This window comes from Sus scrofa, chromosome 14 (assembly GCF_054392235.1).
Source record: "Sus scrofa isolate SSC_HxYL_T2T_F1_AM1 chromosome 14, Sscrofa_HxYL_maternal_Yorkshire_Landrace_v2.0, whole genome shotgun sequence".
Taxonomy (NCBI): Eukaryota; Metazoa; Chordata; class Mammalia; order Artiodactyla; family Suidae; genus Sus; species Sus scrofa.
In genome coordinates this window covers 73,992,039-74,007,358 of record NC_139396.1, presented here as the reverse complement: position 1 = coordinate 74,007,358, position 15,320 = coordinate 73,992,039, and the positions used below count along the sequence as shown (strand labels likewise).

The following is a 15,320-nucleotide window of genomic DNA, read 5'->3' as shown; positions in this document are numbered from 1 at the left end:
AAATGTGCCTTGTATGAATCTAGATATTTATTCCTTCCTTGTTTCTTTCCTCATAACCATAAACAGATTAACTAGGTTTTCTTTTCAGTAACTGAGCCTTGGTTCTAGGCTCATAGAAAATCCATACTGCCAAGCGTTAAAGCGGAAGCATGTCGATAATGAGCTTTTACAAATTGCATTACTAGGTGACAGTTAATGGGTCTCATTCCTTACACAAATGGGATTCAAAAGAGTAGAACCTGGAGTGTTATAAAGAATGACTTCTCCAGTCCTCTGCATCTCAACTCAGCATTCTGGAAGCTCTCCAGACAAATATTTTGTAGTATTTTTCCAAGCTGATAGTACCGCCCCTTCCATGTTTGTATGACACCTGTGCACTGAGCTCATCCTGGGACAAGGACACACATGCATGTTGCCCCAGATCTACCTGGTGAAGCAGGCTGGTCTGCTGTTCTTGTACATTGTGGCTCTCCATCCTATAAAAATAGATCTAGTTTTTCCTCTTCCCTGTAATGAACCCCTGACATTTCTAAAAGTGAGAAACACTGGGTCATTTCTATTAAGTGAGATTTTTATAGAGGTTTGGGTGTGGATAAAGCCAGGCAGCTTTGAAATTAGACAGTCTGACATTGCTGAGACCATCAGTAGATCCCAGGGTAAATAGAAACCTTAAAAGTTTTCGATCTCTCTCCTTCAGCTAATAAGCATTAAGCACATGCTAAAGAAAAAATATGATTCTGAACCACACGATATCATCATTTTGAAACTTCTTTCCTACTGATGGGCTGAGAATACGGCAAAAAATTAACGCAGCTCATTAAGCAAGAAATACAACAGGAGCTGAAAACCCACACGGGGTAAAGCAGTTCAAAACATTTCCCCACCTATGAATTGCATGCTGGAGATCCCATCCAGCAGCTCAGCAGTGCCCTCTGTTGTCTGTTAGCGGCAGTACAGCAGTGCCTTGTGGGGAACTGAGGATCCCAGGACTTGTTCTACATGAATAAATGAGTAAATGGCATTCTACATGAATAAATGGCACATGTCATCAGTTCTAAATCTTAATTTGAGGTTTGATTGAGAGGCACAGGGAAGCTGTCCCACAGAAAAATACCTCCTCTAAGGAAACCTCAAATCCCCTGTGTGTAACCTATGATCCATGCTATATCTGGACACATTCTTCCCATTATTTCTACAAGACAGATATCCCTGAGAAGGGAAAGGTGACACATTAAGTTCTTCATATCAGGAGTTCCCATTGTGGCTCAGCAAGTTAAAAACCTGACATAGTGTCCATGAGGATGTGGGTTCAATCCCTGGCCTCATTCAGTGGGTTAAAGATCTGACATTGTCGCAGCTGCAGCTTAGGCCTCAGTTGCAGCTTGGATCTGACATTGTCATGGCTGTGGCACAGGCCAACAGCTGCAGCTCCACTTCAATATCTAGCCTGGGAATTTTCATGTGCTGCTAGTGTGGTCCTAAAAAGAAAAAAAATTTCCTCATATCACTGTGTAAAGACATTTTTAGACACTTCCTTCATAGGGTGACAGGATGGAAAGCTGTATTTTCCTAATGCACAGGGACAGAAGGTTTTACCTTCTTGCCAATTTGAGGTTGGGTAAGTATCCTTTGTGCTGGGTCTTTTTTTTTTTTCTTTTTTAATCTTTTTAGAGCTGCACCCATGGCATATGGAAGTTCCCAGGCTAGAGGTCCAATCGGAGCTGTAGCCACAGCAACGCCAGATCTGAGCCACGTCTACAAGCCACACCACAGCTCACAGCATCGCCAGATCCTTAACCCATTGAGTGAGGCCAGGGATTGCATCCTCATGGATACTTGTCAGGTTCTTAACCCACTGAGGCACAGCAGGAACTCCTGTGCCAGCCCATTTTGGTGGTCTGTTGTGATAAACATAAAGCCTAACACATGGCAGCAAATTCAGAGAACACTTTCCTTAAAGCACATCCTGCAGGTGAATTTGGGTACATATTTGCTTATCACTTATTCAATTGGCTATAGTGGGGGAAATGGAAAGAATAAGTACTTAAAAAAAAAACACAGGGCCAGCATCTTCATCATCACACTCCCTTCAAAACCATGAGTCAGTTTACCAAATCCTTTGTAAAAGACATACAGTACATTTCCCAGAGAGTGTTTTGTATTACCATGTTAGGCAAGAGTCCTGGGAAATGTTTTCCCTTTTTTATCAGCTGGAGCTGATACAAAGAGCTTTGAATTTCAGGAGGGGACCTGTTTACTCTCTCCATCCTCACTGATCATCAAATTGTGTTCATTTCACTGTCAGATTGAATTATACAATAAATTCTTAAAGACCAATTTCTTTTCTTAGTATAAGTTTTATAGTCTTAGCCACTAAGATAAAATCTGAAAAGCATATGGTAGGTAATCATGGTTAACAACTTAAATGATGCAGGCTGCCCAAGGGTATGGACCCTGTTGCCAAGCACAGTGGACCTCTCATCAGTTGATGCAGAAAAGCAGGGTACCACTCTCCCTTTCAGAACTGCCTATCGGAGCTCCCAGTCACTGCCTTAAATCACAATGGCATTTGTCTGGATTTAACTCTGCGGTGGTAGCCCTAGGTGCAGGTGCAGACAGACTGGTATCTTGCCATTCTAAGATTCGCCAGGTTTGCCAACCAAACCAATTCACTTTTTTTTTTTTTGTCTTTTTTTGCTATTTCTTGGGCCGCTCCCTCGGCATATGGAGGTTCCGGGGCTAGGGGTCGAATCGGAGCCGTAGCCACCAGCCTATGCCAGAGCCACAGCAACACGGGATCCGAGCCGCGTCTGCAACCTACACCACAGCTCACGGCAACGCCGGATCGTTAACCCACTGAGCAAGGGCAGGGACCGAACCCTCAACCTCATGGTTCCTACTCGGATTCGTTAACCACTGCGCCATGATGGGAACTCCCCCAATTCACTTTTTAAACTGTGGTGATCAGAGGATTTACAGACTCCAAGAGTAGTGGGAGTTATGCTAATGGAAGAGAAGAAGCCTTCCCCTTTTCAGGGAACATTTCTCTCTCCTCAGTGATGACAGCTTTATGATTTCACTGAGAAAATCCATGGAAGGTGCTTTTACAAAATCGACTGTCTTTTGAGTTATTTCCAAGGGCAATAGCACAGGAAAGAGAAACCATATTACGAAGCAGAAGCTGAATAAAACTCAGGAGAGAAAAATGAGATGTCATTACCATGAGGGGAAATTGACTTTTTTTCACTGAATGCAGCCCCTTGCATCCTTACATGTCATCCATTGCATTTCTTTACTCATAATGGACCACAGTGTGGAAGTTGATCTTCCTGAGGGTATGTTTGCTGCTTGCATTCTCTCCTGGGAAATTCTCAAAGTTAGGAGTCTTTGAGCCGCATTGTTCTCCTACTTGGCATAGGTGGATAGCCACCCATCACTTCTTACTGCTGCAAGTTTTATCCTCAGTTCTCTCAGAACTGCCTTTTGTTTTGAAGGGGGTTGGTTTTGCACTCAGGTTTCTAAGGGGAAACACGTTGATGGTGACCTTGCCCACCAAGCATCTTTCCCGTACATTGCCTGTGCAAGTTCATCCCCAAATGCTATGACTCGGCCTGAGTGAAATGCAGTTCCTTCTTCCTAGGGGCTAAGGAGGCAATAGAATTTTGAGCTATTTCACTCTTCTAAATATTCTCTCCTCACCTCTCACACTGATCCTTTTCTTTCTGTGTCACTTTGCTCTAATATACTTTCCTCTCCGTTTCTCCCTGGCAGTGACTTAAGCAAATTCTTCCTTCTAAACTTTTCCTCTTTTATCATAGCCTTGTATTAATATTTCTACTTTTTCATTTATTTTCATTCTTCACAAAGATCATTAACTCATTCCTATCCTCTCTTCTGCCCCATCCTGAAGTCACCCTCTGTGCATTTCCTTCCCTCTTGCATCATTTCTCTTCTAAACCTAAAGGAAGTTGGGAGTTCCCGTCATGGCACAGTGGTTAACGAATCCGACTAGGAGCCATGAGGTTCTAGGTTCGCTCCCTGGCCTCGCTCAGTGGGTTAAGGATCCGTTGTTGCCGTGAGCTGTGTGTGTAGGTCGCAGACACGGCTCAGATCCTGCATTGCTGTAGCTCCAATTGGACCCCTAGCCTGGGAACCTCCATATGCTGTGGGTGTGGCCATAAAAAGACAAAAAAAGACCAAAAAAAATGAAAATAATAAATAAAAATAAATCTAATAAAGGAAGTCATAGTAATGAGAGTCACAATGATTGCATGTTGAAGCTACTGTGTTTCAAGACACACTGGGCTATACACTTCACATTTGGCATCTCATTTAATCCCTGCAAATGAGAGAATGGTAGATATCATGCCCTTTTAACTGATGAGATTCAGTGAGGTTCATAAAATGCTGCAGAAGTGCTGGTCCCTCATAGTTCGTCTGACTCCTGGTGTCACAAAATCAACATGGCTTGCTTAATGATGAGTTGTCACTCCTAGGCCTCAGATGAATTTTAACTATTTATGCCATTCTACTCAGGGTATTCATTGACCTGTATCTATTGATGTGGGTAAATTCTTTTTACTCTAACCTGTCAATAATTATATATTGATTATTTATCTCAAGAAATTCATAAATTTAGGTGTTATAAATAGACATAGTGGAAGATCAGGAGAAGGAAGAGAAAAGGAAAGGGCAGCAGAAGCAGCTGAAAGAGAAAAAAAAAATGAGGAGAACTGGCTTGTCTATGATTTTTTAAAGCCTCCACTCCAGCTAAGTTCTCCAGGAATCTGGGGGTGTGTTGGAAGGTGAGATGAGGAGTCGGAGCCTTAATGTGGTTGGACAAGGAATGGATGAGTGCATCTTGAGCCCGCTCGCCCCCTTCTCAGAAAACTGAAGGATATTTCTTCCTGCTGAAGAGAAAACCACAAATATATTTTGCGACTGTCAAGTTGGTTTACCCAAGTATAAAAAATTCACAAGGTTGGTTTCCCATTCAAATGTACAGCATGCACGTGTGGCTCAAAGTCATATCATACCAACGCAGCCAGTGTGGAACGGGTACCTTTCTGGGCTCTCTTTCCCTCAGTGATAATAGCACCCAGCAGAACACCAAATTCATCATGAAACCATTAAATAGGTGCAAAAGAGAGAGGGGGAGGAGGGTTAAGAAGCAGGATAAGCATTAGTGGATAAACACTCCCGTGTATGAGTCCTACCTCCATCCTTTCTGTCACATCGTACATATCTTCATTATATTTTTTGAGTAATGGGAATACTAGTGTCATATCCTATCACGTTTATTGTAAGAACTGAAAGAACTAGGGTACTTTAAAAGGCTTGCTGAAATGTAAACCCGCCTCCAAGGCAGGTTATCATTAGCACCATCATTTTTATTATTAACTACATTTCCCTTCGTTCTAAAGAGGTTTGCTTCCACTGTTTCTTTCCAGCATCTTAATAATTGGTATTTCAGTAATACATTTTTTTAAAAAGGATGTCTCCTGAGCTTTTTCTGTGTTTTGAAAGCTTTTGGTTCCCCAGCCTTCCCAGATGCCTTTGGCACAGCTCCACATGAAAGCCCCCACCCGGCTCCCGTCTGCAGGTTTCTAAGCCCTCGGCTGCCAGCTTCCAACACAGTGGCAGCTCTTGCCTAGCTTTGAGCAACCATCTAATGAACAGAGAACCAAAGGAAAAGTCTCAGAACTTCTGCTTCTCCAGCGTCCTGACTGCTTGCTTAAAATTGCTTTACCTTCATTCACTTAACAAAAAACAAAAAAACCCCACCTGTACACAGGTGCTGAGCAGGGTCCTGCAGAGTGGGATGGAGTTCCACAGTGCACACCCACCTGTGGGCCTCCAGAGATTATAACTGTTGAATTCATCAGGAGCAGATGGACATGCTTAGTAAGAGAATAAGATTGACTGGAGGAGTTAGGCTCAGAGCAGTAAGTGAATTAGGGGGCCAGATGCATTAGGCCTGGGAAGTAAAGGTGTGTGGCCTTGCAGGTCACATGACCTCAAGTGTGCCCACAGGGCCAGGCTTCCTCTGAGAAACGGGCCACACCTGTGTCCACTTTTAGAAATATTTATGTCATAGAAAACAAATACATACCTGCATACTATTTCCCCTTCTAAAACCTTAGACACATTTTAACTTTCTCTTTTCATGGTTCAGAATAGGAAGGGTTTTTTTTGTTGTTGAAGTCGAAATACAGTTGATTTACAATACTACATTAGTTTCAGATGTATAATGTAGTGATTCGATATTTTTATAGCTTATACTCCTTTTGAAATTATTATAAAATATTGGCTAGGTTCCCTGTATTGTACAGTACATCCTTGCAGCTTATTTATTTTATACATGGAAGTGTACACCTCTTAATCCGCTACCTTTTTCTTGCCCCCCTCCTCTTCCCTCTCCCCACTGGAAACGACTAGTTTGTCCTCTATGTCCATAAGCAGAGTAGACAGTTTTTGCAAGGAAAGTTAAATACGCTGAAAGACGAGCTAGAAACACAAGGCATCTAGAAATACTAGACGCACTTCCATTATCTTTCAAGATATGAGAATAATAGTTCACAGAAGAACCAAAAAGAATATATTCTATCATCATCCCATAGGCTGATCCCTGGTCAGAGAATATTCCAAATGGCTGTGGCTCCTCATGACTTTCAATGGTGATAATAACAAAAATTCCCATTAATGCAGTCTCTTTATTTGAGGTTAGCAATAGATAATTGCATCTAGCAAGGTCTGAGGATTTGACCAAGGCATTCTTCTGCAGGTTGAAGTTGTTAACATAATGAAAATGTAAGAAAAGAAACAAAGGTCTTATCTGGATAGAAGATCATATGACTTTTTTAATCTTTAAAAATCTAGTTCCTTTGTACTTCTTTAGAGAAGGAAAAGTAGCCGAAAATCCCTAATACGTCATCGTAAATAATTATTCTTCTGGCCTTTTTATTAGTGGGTTTTCGTTTATAGTTTTATGGCAAGAATAATGTTTATAGGTTGGCACAACCTTAAAAAAAAAATCACCTTGTTTAAAATTGTCCTACCATTTAAATATCATCATTTTGGCAATGAATACCTTCTAAACTTATCCTTCTCAATTGTGGGCATTAAGCCCATAAATAGGAATGCTAGAGGGGGAGAAAAGGGAGTTGCTTCCAGGCCGAAGAGAAGCCTTGGAGAAGTGAATGGAAAATGTTGCCTCTGTTTAGCATGAATGAGCCCAGGATTTAAATAACATTCTTCAGGGCAGATAAATAGTTTTTCTTTGGCTTAGTTATCATGCATTGCATTCAAATACTTAAGTGAAACGTTTTCTGGCTCTTCTCACTTTGTCTTTGATCTTTACGTGCTGTGGTGTATTTTAACTCATCAGCTTCACCAAATAAAAAATCTAATTCATTCCCGTTAGTCCATGTAATAGAGGCGAATTTGCTGTAAGGCAGTGGAAATACACGTAACTGAGTTTTTTTGCTTTACACACACTTACCCACAAATGCTGGAATACACCAGAATAATTACAGTAGCTGCCGCTTAGTATCTGCATCAGGACAGATGATGATTATCTCATTTCTTCTTTTCTTTCCTGTGTTTTCAAGCCGTTCTACAAGCATGGTGCGTTACCTGTATTTTAAAATGAAGATATTTTTAAAGAAAACTATTCCAAAATTCTCTTGAATTCTCTGTCAGTCATCTTCCGCATTTTGCCATTTTAAGATCCAAGTAGCCCCAAAGTCTGGTCACCACCAGGCTCCTCTGAAGTATAGACTCCATGGGAGAGTGATAGACAGCCTTCCAGAAAGCTCTTGTGCGAGCAGGCATCCGTGACAGGTCATCGCTGAAATCAGATGAGCAGAAAGGAATTGCAGTTCTATTTTGTGTTTCTTCCCCTGTGTGACCTTCAGGCAGGATAAATCAGTACAGCCCTGATCACTCAATAAAATGCCAGGTTATTTTATGGGCAGGATTAATCTGCACCAGAGAAGGTGGGAATTCACATTGTGCATTCGAACAAAGGGAGACGAATAGAATTTGCCCTAGAATCATGCAACCTCATGCTGCGTTAATTCCGTGCTGTGTGAACTATTTTCACTCTTACACAGGTGATATTTTCTAGGTCTAATGATATATCACATCACATCTAGAGGAATAAAAAAGTCTCTAATTTGTCACCTTGAAAGTGCCCAGTGATAATCTTTGCTCTGTCTACAGAGGTGATTAATCGACTATGACAAGACTGTTACCCCCTTCTATTTCCTAAAACTTGAAATGGATCGTGAAGAAAGAAGCAAGGCAAACCACTGATTTTCTTCATAACCTTTAACTTTACAGAGACTCTGTATGAGCCTTTCAGACAATTGCCTCAAGTATCTGCATTTCCTAGAAATACCCTGATTCTAAAAATCAGCTCTTCTATAAAACCCAACCCAGATGACTTTTGTGTCGATGCAGTGGACAAGCAGTTATTGAAAAGACTTATTTGTGAAACTGTCTTTTCCTAACAGAAATAGCTTGACAAGTTCCCAGTTAAGCATTGCATGTTAATCTTTACAAAAGGAGGAAATAAGGAAGTCTATACTAGGGGTCTATGACTCTAAGGTCTAATTTTTTTCTCCAAATGTCTTAGAAAGATCAGCCTTTGAACCCAAAAGACTTCAGCTCTGAAGCTGGTGTGTCTCCCACTGCCTCCCCCCTTCCCCCGTCCCTTCCTGGGAATAAATCTTCTGCTTATTTGTTGTTTTTCCTCCTTTGCTTCCGCATAGCCTCCTTTTGCCCTGAGTTGATTTACCGCCTGAGAAGATAAGGAAGCCACACACTTCTCCACCTAGGTGGTAGACAGGTAGTGTCAAGGCCAAGATCGTGTCTGCTCAGCCCAGGAGGAGCAGGTGTTGGTGGCCATTGCAGTTTTTGATCTCTGACTAGCAAAATTTCCTCCTCTGCCTTGAGATTCTGTGCACTCGTGGGAGGCCCGCATGTGGAGTGGGCCGCTGTTATTATTGTGTTGATCAGCCTGTGCCAAGCCCCAGGCTTGGGGGACCCAAGCTGATCTGTGCGCTGCCGCTGCCAGAATGTAATGACTGTTCTTCTAAATATCCTTCTGCAGTCCCCAGGGCTGGGAAATGCCAGCTGTGAGGTAATCCTCACCAAAAAGGGATCTGTGCTTGCTGCGGATTCCCAGGCTATTAAAGGGATGCCAGAGAACTTGAGGGCCTGCTCTGCCATCCTGCTGAAGCTCTGTTGAAGAATCTACAGACACATGTGGGCCTGGTCACAGCCTGTAGCTTCCCCATGGCCCTGGGGACTGCACTGCTTATCTTCCAAAGGAAAGCAAGGCTAAGCGGGGAAACATTGACTTCTTGCTCTGAGAGCAAAGAAAAGATTCTGCCAGGGGCACATGCCCAGGATGTTCAAAAGGAACACACCTGGAGGACTGGGAAGGGAGAGGATTTCCAAATCATGTGCTGAGGATCCCAGAATTTTTTTTTTAATTTTTTTGTCTTTTTGTCTTTTCTAGGGCTGTACCTGCAGCATATGAAGGTTCCGAGGCTAATGGGTCGAATGGGAGCTGTAGCTGCCGGCCTACACCACAGCCATAGCAACACGGGATCCGAGCCGAGTCTGCAACCTACACCACAGTTCATGGCAACACCAGATCCTTAACCTACTGAGCAAAGTCAGGGATCAAACCTGCAACTTCATGGTTCCTAGTCAGCTTCGTTAACCACAGAGCCACAACGGGAACTCTGATCCTAGAATTTAAACTCATGCCACTTATTTCAAATGTCATTTTCCTGGAATTCGTTGGAAGTTTTGTTTTCCAATAGCCATGACAGAGGGCCAAGTGACAAATGTTAAAATTCAGAGTACTTGCAGTTATCATTAGTGTGTCCTTGGCCAAGTCCAAAGACACCTTGGTCCTTTGCTAGTAAGAGCTAACAAATGGGGCTGGTCCATGGAGGTGTGATTAAACACTGCCACCTGCTTATCAACCCTTTGAGGTGAAGGGAAAGAGTTGTCCTCATTTGACCTTTCACACCTTGTAATATTACCCCAGTAGCATTTCTGAAAATGGCCGTCTGTAAGTGTAAAGTTCACTGCCAAGTACCTCTACCTGTGTGTGGTTCTAAGTGAGCCATGGTTGCCAAAGAAATCCTTAGACTCACCCTGTTTTGCTTCTCAGAGCACAGAGCAACCTTGATATCTTGCATATTCAGGGCATAAGCACAGTCAACATATATGTGAGAGTTTTTTAAATGCCTCCTCGCTTTTCAGGCAAGACCCAGTTTGTGGATTTGCATTTGCCCAGGATTTGACTTTGTTGGTAAAAACCATCTGATCCAAAGTCTGGATAACATTTCAGGGCATCATTGAAAATGCTCTGTCTGTGCACTGTGAGCAGATGGATGCTACAATGAGGCTCTGCCTTTTGTGTTTCTCAGGTAGTCTGTGATGAGATTTATTTTAGTACTTATGATGTGGCAGCTCAATTGGCACCAGATAGCACGCTGACCACAGGACCTATTGGCTCCCATTCAGGCCATCCAAGACCGCTGTGAAAATTATCTTCTTTGCAATCTGCTTCGATCCGTCACTCGGACACCAAAAGCTTCTCGCTGTTTCCTAAAGCCCTTCTCACTACCCTCAGCCTTCTCACTCTGGCTGTTGCAGCTCAGCCCTTCCCTAACCACAGATTTTCCCCTGATTTCCCCTGATCTCCTGTCACCTCCTTGGCTCCAGCCAAACAAAGCTGTCCTCAGATTCTTTTGACACAGTCTGCCATTTTTGATACCTTGCTTTCATAGGACAGTTTACCAAAATGGAATGAGGATACGTAAACCAAAGTCTCTATGGCAGGTGCTAGTTCCACTGGCTTCCTAACCTTTAGAAGTTAGGGAAGGAACGCAGATTTGGACCTGCATGTTGATTCATGCTTTGCATATTTTATATGGTTATCAGGCACCTATTGTCAGAGTCATTCCAGGGGAAATTTTAAGGGGAAGAAGGAACCGTTCCATATTATTTTAATCACAGTTTAAGGGTGTTTTCAAGCCAATTAAAAACAGGATAAAAGAAACAATTTATAGCAACCAGAAAAGTCACAAATGAGACGACCAAAACAAACAGAAGGTAAAGCTACTCAGTAACCAGTGGATAGATTTTGCAAGTGAACAAAATGGAATGAAGTGCAAGGCATAGATCATTTTTTCAAAAGTGTATTTTATTGACGTATCATTGATTCACAATGTTGTTAATTTCTGCTATACAGCAGAGTGATTCAGTTCTACATATCCTTTTTCATATTCTTTTCCATTATGGTCTCTCACAGGAGATTGGATATAGTTCCCTGTGCTATCAATACGACCTTGTTGTTTATCCACCCTATGTATAATAGTTTGCATCTGCTAATCCCAAACTCCCATCCTTCCCTCTCCCACCCCCACCCTTGGCAACCATAAGTCTGTTCTCTATGTGAGTGTCATTTTTTTTTGTTTGTTTGTTTGTTTTTTATTGAAGTATAGTGGATTTACAGTGCCGGGTTCATTTCTACTATACACCAAAGTGATTCCGTTATGCATATATATCACTTCTTAATCCACATCCACTTACACATTGATTCATCTGTTTGACAAAATATATCAAGAGCCTGATATGTGCCAGGTGGAATCCTAAAAATAAAAAATATGGTCTTTACCCTACAAAAGTAATGACACAAGTTACGGTTATAGGAAAGAAAGGCATGTAAGATGCAATGTAGCAGAAACTATGGTGGGTTCCCCATGTAAGACTTTTTACATTAGAGTCTACTTTTTCTTTCTCTTTTTTCTTTTTAGGGCTGTACCTGTGGCACATGGAAGTTCCCAGGGTAGGGGTCGAATCAGAGCTGCAGCTGCTGGCCTACGCCATAGCCACAGCCACGCAGAATTGGAGCCACATCTGCAACCTATAGCACAGCTCACACCAACGGCAATGCTGGATCCTTAACCTCCTGAGAGAGGTTAGGGATCAAACCCACATCCTCACAGATACTGTTGAGTTAATAACCCGCTGAGCCACAATAGGAGCTCCTAGAGTCTACTTATTTAAAATTCTATTTTAAGATTCATGATTTATAGTAACAAAATGTATGTCAAGTTTTATAATAATACTAATCTCTTTGCAGTTGTATCTATTTACCATCTTTCAGTCCATTCCTTAGACTTTGTATAGCTACTGTGTAGAGAGTACACCTGGGATTTGGGTGTGAGCCTGAAACCATGGCTACCAACTGAGCAGCACAGACCCTGGGATCAACACCAGAAGCAAAGCCTGATTTCATTTCAATCATGCATGAACTGGCTGATTGCCACCGTCCTGGGGAAGGATTTCTGTCCCCTGGAGTCCCCTGCTATAATCTGGTATCTAGTGGAAACCATCACTTCTCATAGAGGAAAGATGATCTGGGCCTGCTATTATGATGACTCCCCATCCATGGGATGGGAGGTCCTACCCAGGGGTGTTGGTGATTGCTAAGCAACGGAGCCTGCCTCATTGAGGCATTCCCAGAACTGATGGTAAAACTCAGGGGAACTCCCTTAACTCCTTGTTTGAATCTCCCCTACCAAATGGAGACGATTCCCATAAATGTGTATGTTTACTTATAAGATGCAGGTGGTAGAGCTTCCCAGAAACTACAGAGTATATTGTTAAACATTCCGTGTGCATGAAGGTCTTTGCCATTTCTCACCTGCGTGACCTTGGGGACTAAACTCTTCATTTGGTTGGGATTTCTCAATCCCTTCCCCTCCATTTGGAACAAGACTGGGAAGTAGGAGATAAGCTATTTGCTGAAGCAATTGAGAAAACTGAGTATTTGCGAAAATGAATTCATGGAAAAAAGTTTTTTTGCTCAAACAAGTGTTTGAAATGCTGGTTAGTCCAAGTTAGATTTTTTTCCTCCAGCCCGGACCCTGCCTTTTTAAGTGTAGGTTTTACTTCTTAGGACCATTAATAACTGGTGTGTATCTCTGAACAGAAGAATATAGAGGGCATCCTTTGCTAAATTCTTTTTTTTTTTTAATAAAATGTCACAGAACTAGCCTTCTGCAGTGCTTTTTAGGAAGTGGTGCAGTCATAGACCAATGTATCGCCTAAAACCGGCCCCTCTTCCCACCATGAAGAAAAGGCAGCTGTCACATGTAGGGTTGTAGACAATGACAGAGCCTTTCCTTTTTTTTTTTTTTTTTTTTTTTTTTTTGTATTTTGTCTTTTTAGGGCATATGGAGGTATCCATGCTAGGGGTCAAATCAGAGCCGCAGCTACCGGCCTACACCACAACTCACAGCAACTCCAGATCCTCAACGCACTGAGCAAGGCCACGGATAAAACCCGCATCCCCCTGAATGCCAGTCCAGTTCGCTAACAGCTGAGCCATAATGGGAACTCCAAGCCTTTCCTTTTATTCACACCCAGCTTCACAGCAGTCCTGTGCAAGGGATTAATTTGCCTTAGGAAAAAACAAAACAAAACAAAACAAAACAAAAAAAACGCTGATGAAACTATCTCAAAAGGCCAATTTGAGATTGCAGGGGAAGGGGTGTTATTTAAATCCAAATTTAAATGAAAGATTATTATCATTTTTGGTTCCCACAGTCCAGAAGTTAAATGGTAAATATCGGAGTGAGAGTGATGGTCAGTATGTGGTCTCTTGCCTCTCTCCAGCTCTCTTTTTCTCTCTTGATATCATAAAATGCATGTGAAGAGTTCCCACTGAGGTGCAACAGGATTGGCAGCATCTCTGGAGCAGTGGGATGCAGGTTCGATCGCTGGCCTGGCACAATGGGCTAAGGATTACCGTTACTGCGACTGTGGCTCGGCTCTGATCCCTAGCCCAGAAACTCCATATGCTGCAGGGCTGCCACAAAAGAAGAAAAAAAAAATGCATATGGGTTATTCCAAGTCTTGCTCATGGGATTTAAGAAGAGCACTGTGGAGTCTGATTTTTCTCGGCAAACCCAGCCTTCCCTGCTTTACAGTGTTGACTGCTTCTCCTCTTAGTCACTCATAAGAGAAATAGTCCTGAGTCACATCAAAGCTGCCTGGGCCTGGAGACAAGTATCATGTGGGTTTTAGAGGCACCCAGAGCTTCTTTTCCCTCTCCCGGCCCCACCTCCTCTCACCTATGGCAACTGCCATGTGTACCTGCTGGCACCTTCAGCGTTACGGATGCCAGTGAGGTTGCCTGGAATGCTGGCTCTCTCATCCCGGGGTGAGGCATACTGATGAGCCCCTGAGCTGGGGAGAAAGACGGTTGAGGGAAGGCAGCCCACAAAAGCGCTACAAATGGAGTTCCTGTTGTGGCGCAGCAGAAACAAAGCCAACTAGGATCCATGAGGATGTGGGTTCGATCCCTGGCCTTGCTTGGTGGGTCAGGGATCTGGCATTGCTGTGAGCTGTGGTGTAGGTCGCAGGGGAGGCTCAGATCCCATGTTGCAGTGACTGTGGCGCAGGCCAGCTGCTGCAGGTCTGATTAAATCCCTAGCCTGGGAACTTCCATATCCTTGGGTGCAGCCCTAAACAGCAAAAAAAAAAAAAAAAAAAAAAGCAAATGAGGCATCGTGGGTCTGAGGGTGATGCAGCTGGCCTCAGAGATCAGCAGCAGGATGTCGGCTCCTGATCCTTCATATTATGACTTTCTTTTCTTCCTCTTTCCTCTGGGAAACCACCCCCTCAGTCTCTTTTATACATTAGCACCCCCTCATGTTATCAGAAGGCAGAGATAAAGTCATTTTTGCTCATAGAAGACTGCAGAAAAGGATTCACGAATTCAATTGAAAGTAGCTGTATTGATTTCTCTAACTCTCCTCTGTACTGTCCTGGCAAACCAGAGCATACCCATTTTCATGACTCACCCTGTCAAGGGAATATGTAATTTTGAACTAGGCACTTAAACTCTCTTCACTTACTTTTGTGGGAATGTTTTCCTTCCCACGTTTAACCAAGTTTCTTTATTTGTAAAATGAAGAGATTTGTCTAAAACATTCTCAGAGCTCTTCTGCCTTTTTCTCGGAATCCATAAACTGTGCATAAATCTGTATCTTCATTTAAATAATACTCATTTCAGAATCTATAGTAATTAAACCCATTGATATAGTACAGTTCTTCTGAAAGCTTAAATCTTACAAAACCTAATTTGAAAAGTGGAAGAAGGTGAGCTCATAGACTCAAGTATAAAGAAAATGCCAGAATATTTGCCACAGGTGGGTCTAGCTTAACCTCCAGGAAATTAAAGCAAGTACACAACAAAACGTCCTTTGAACATTGAACAGAGG

The 15,320-nt window shown here is 42.6% G+C and overlaps 1 protein-coding gene and 2 long non-coding RNA genes across 17 annotated transcripts in view; 1 reads left to right on the top strand and 2 right to left on the bottom strand.

The window, feature by feature from the left end:
- CHRM3 (cholinergic receptor muscarinic 3) overlaps positions 1–15,320 on the top strand; it is a 542,465-nt gene that overhangs the window by 406,801 nt on the left and 120,344 nt on the right. The window lies entirely within an intron of this gene.
- LOC146396785 (uncharacterized) overlaps positions 1–15,320 on the bottom strand; it is a 52,390-nt gene that overhangs the window by 32,396 nt on the left and 4,674 nt on the right. For all 4 annotated transcript variants that reach the window (XR_014827803.1, XR_014827806.1, XR_014827805.1 and 1 more), the window contains exon 2: positions 7,502–7,635. This is a non-coding gene — a long non-coding RNA (uncharacterized LOC146396785). The remainder of the gene's footprint in view (positions 1–7,501; positions 7,636–15,320) is intronic.
- On the bottom strand, positions 1,860–4,714 carry LOC146396786 (uncharacterized). Its single transcript, XR_014827810.1, has 2 exons — positions 4,155–4,714; positions 1,860–2,712 (listed from the first exon to the last, which is right to left on the bottom strand). It is a non-coding gene; the product is annotated as an uncharacterized LOC146396786 (long non-coding RNA).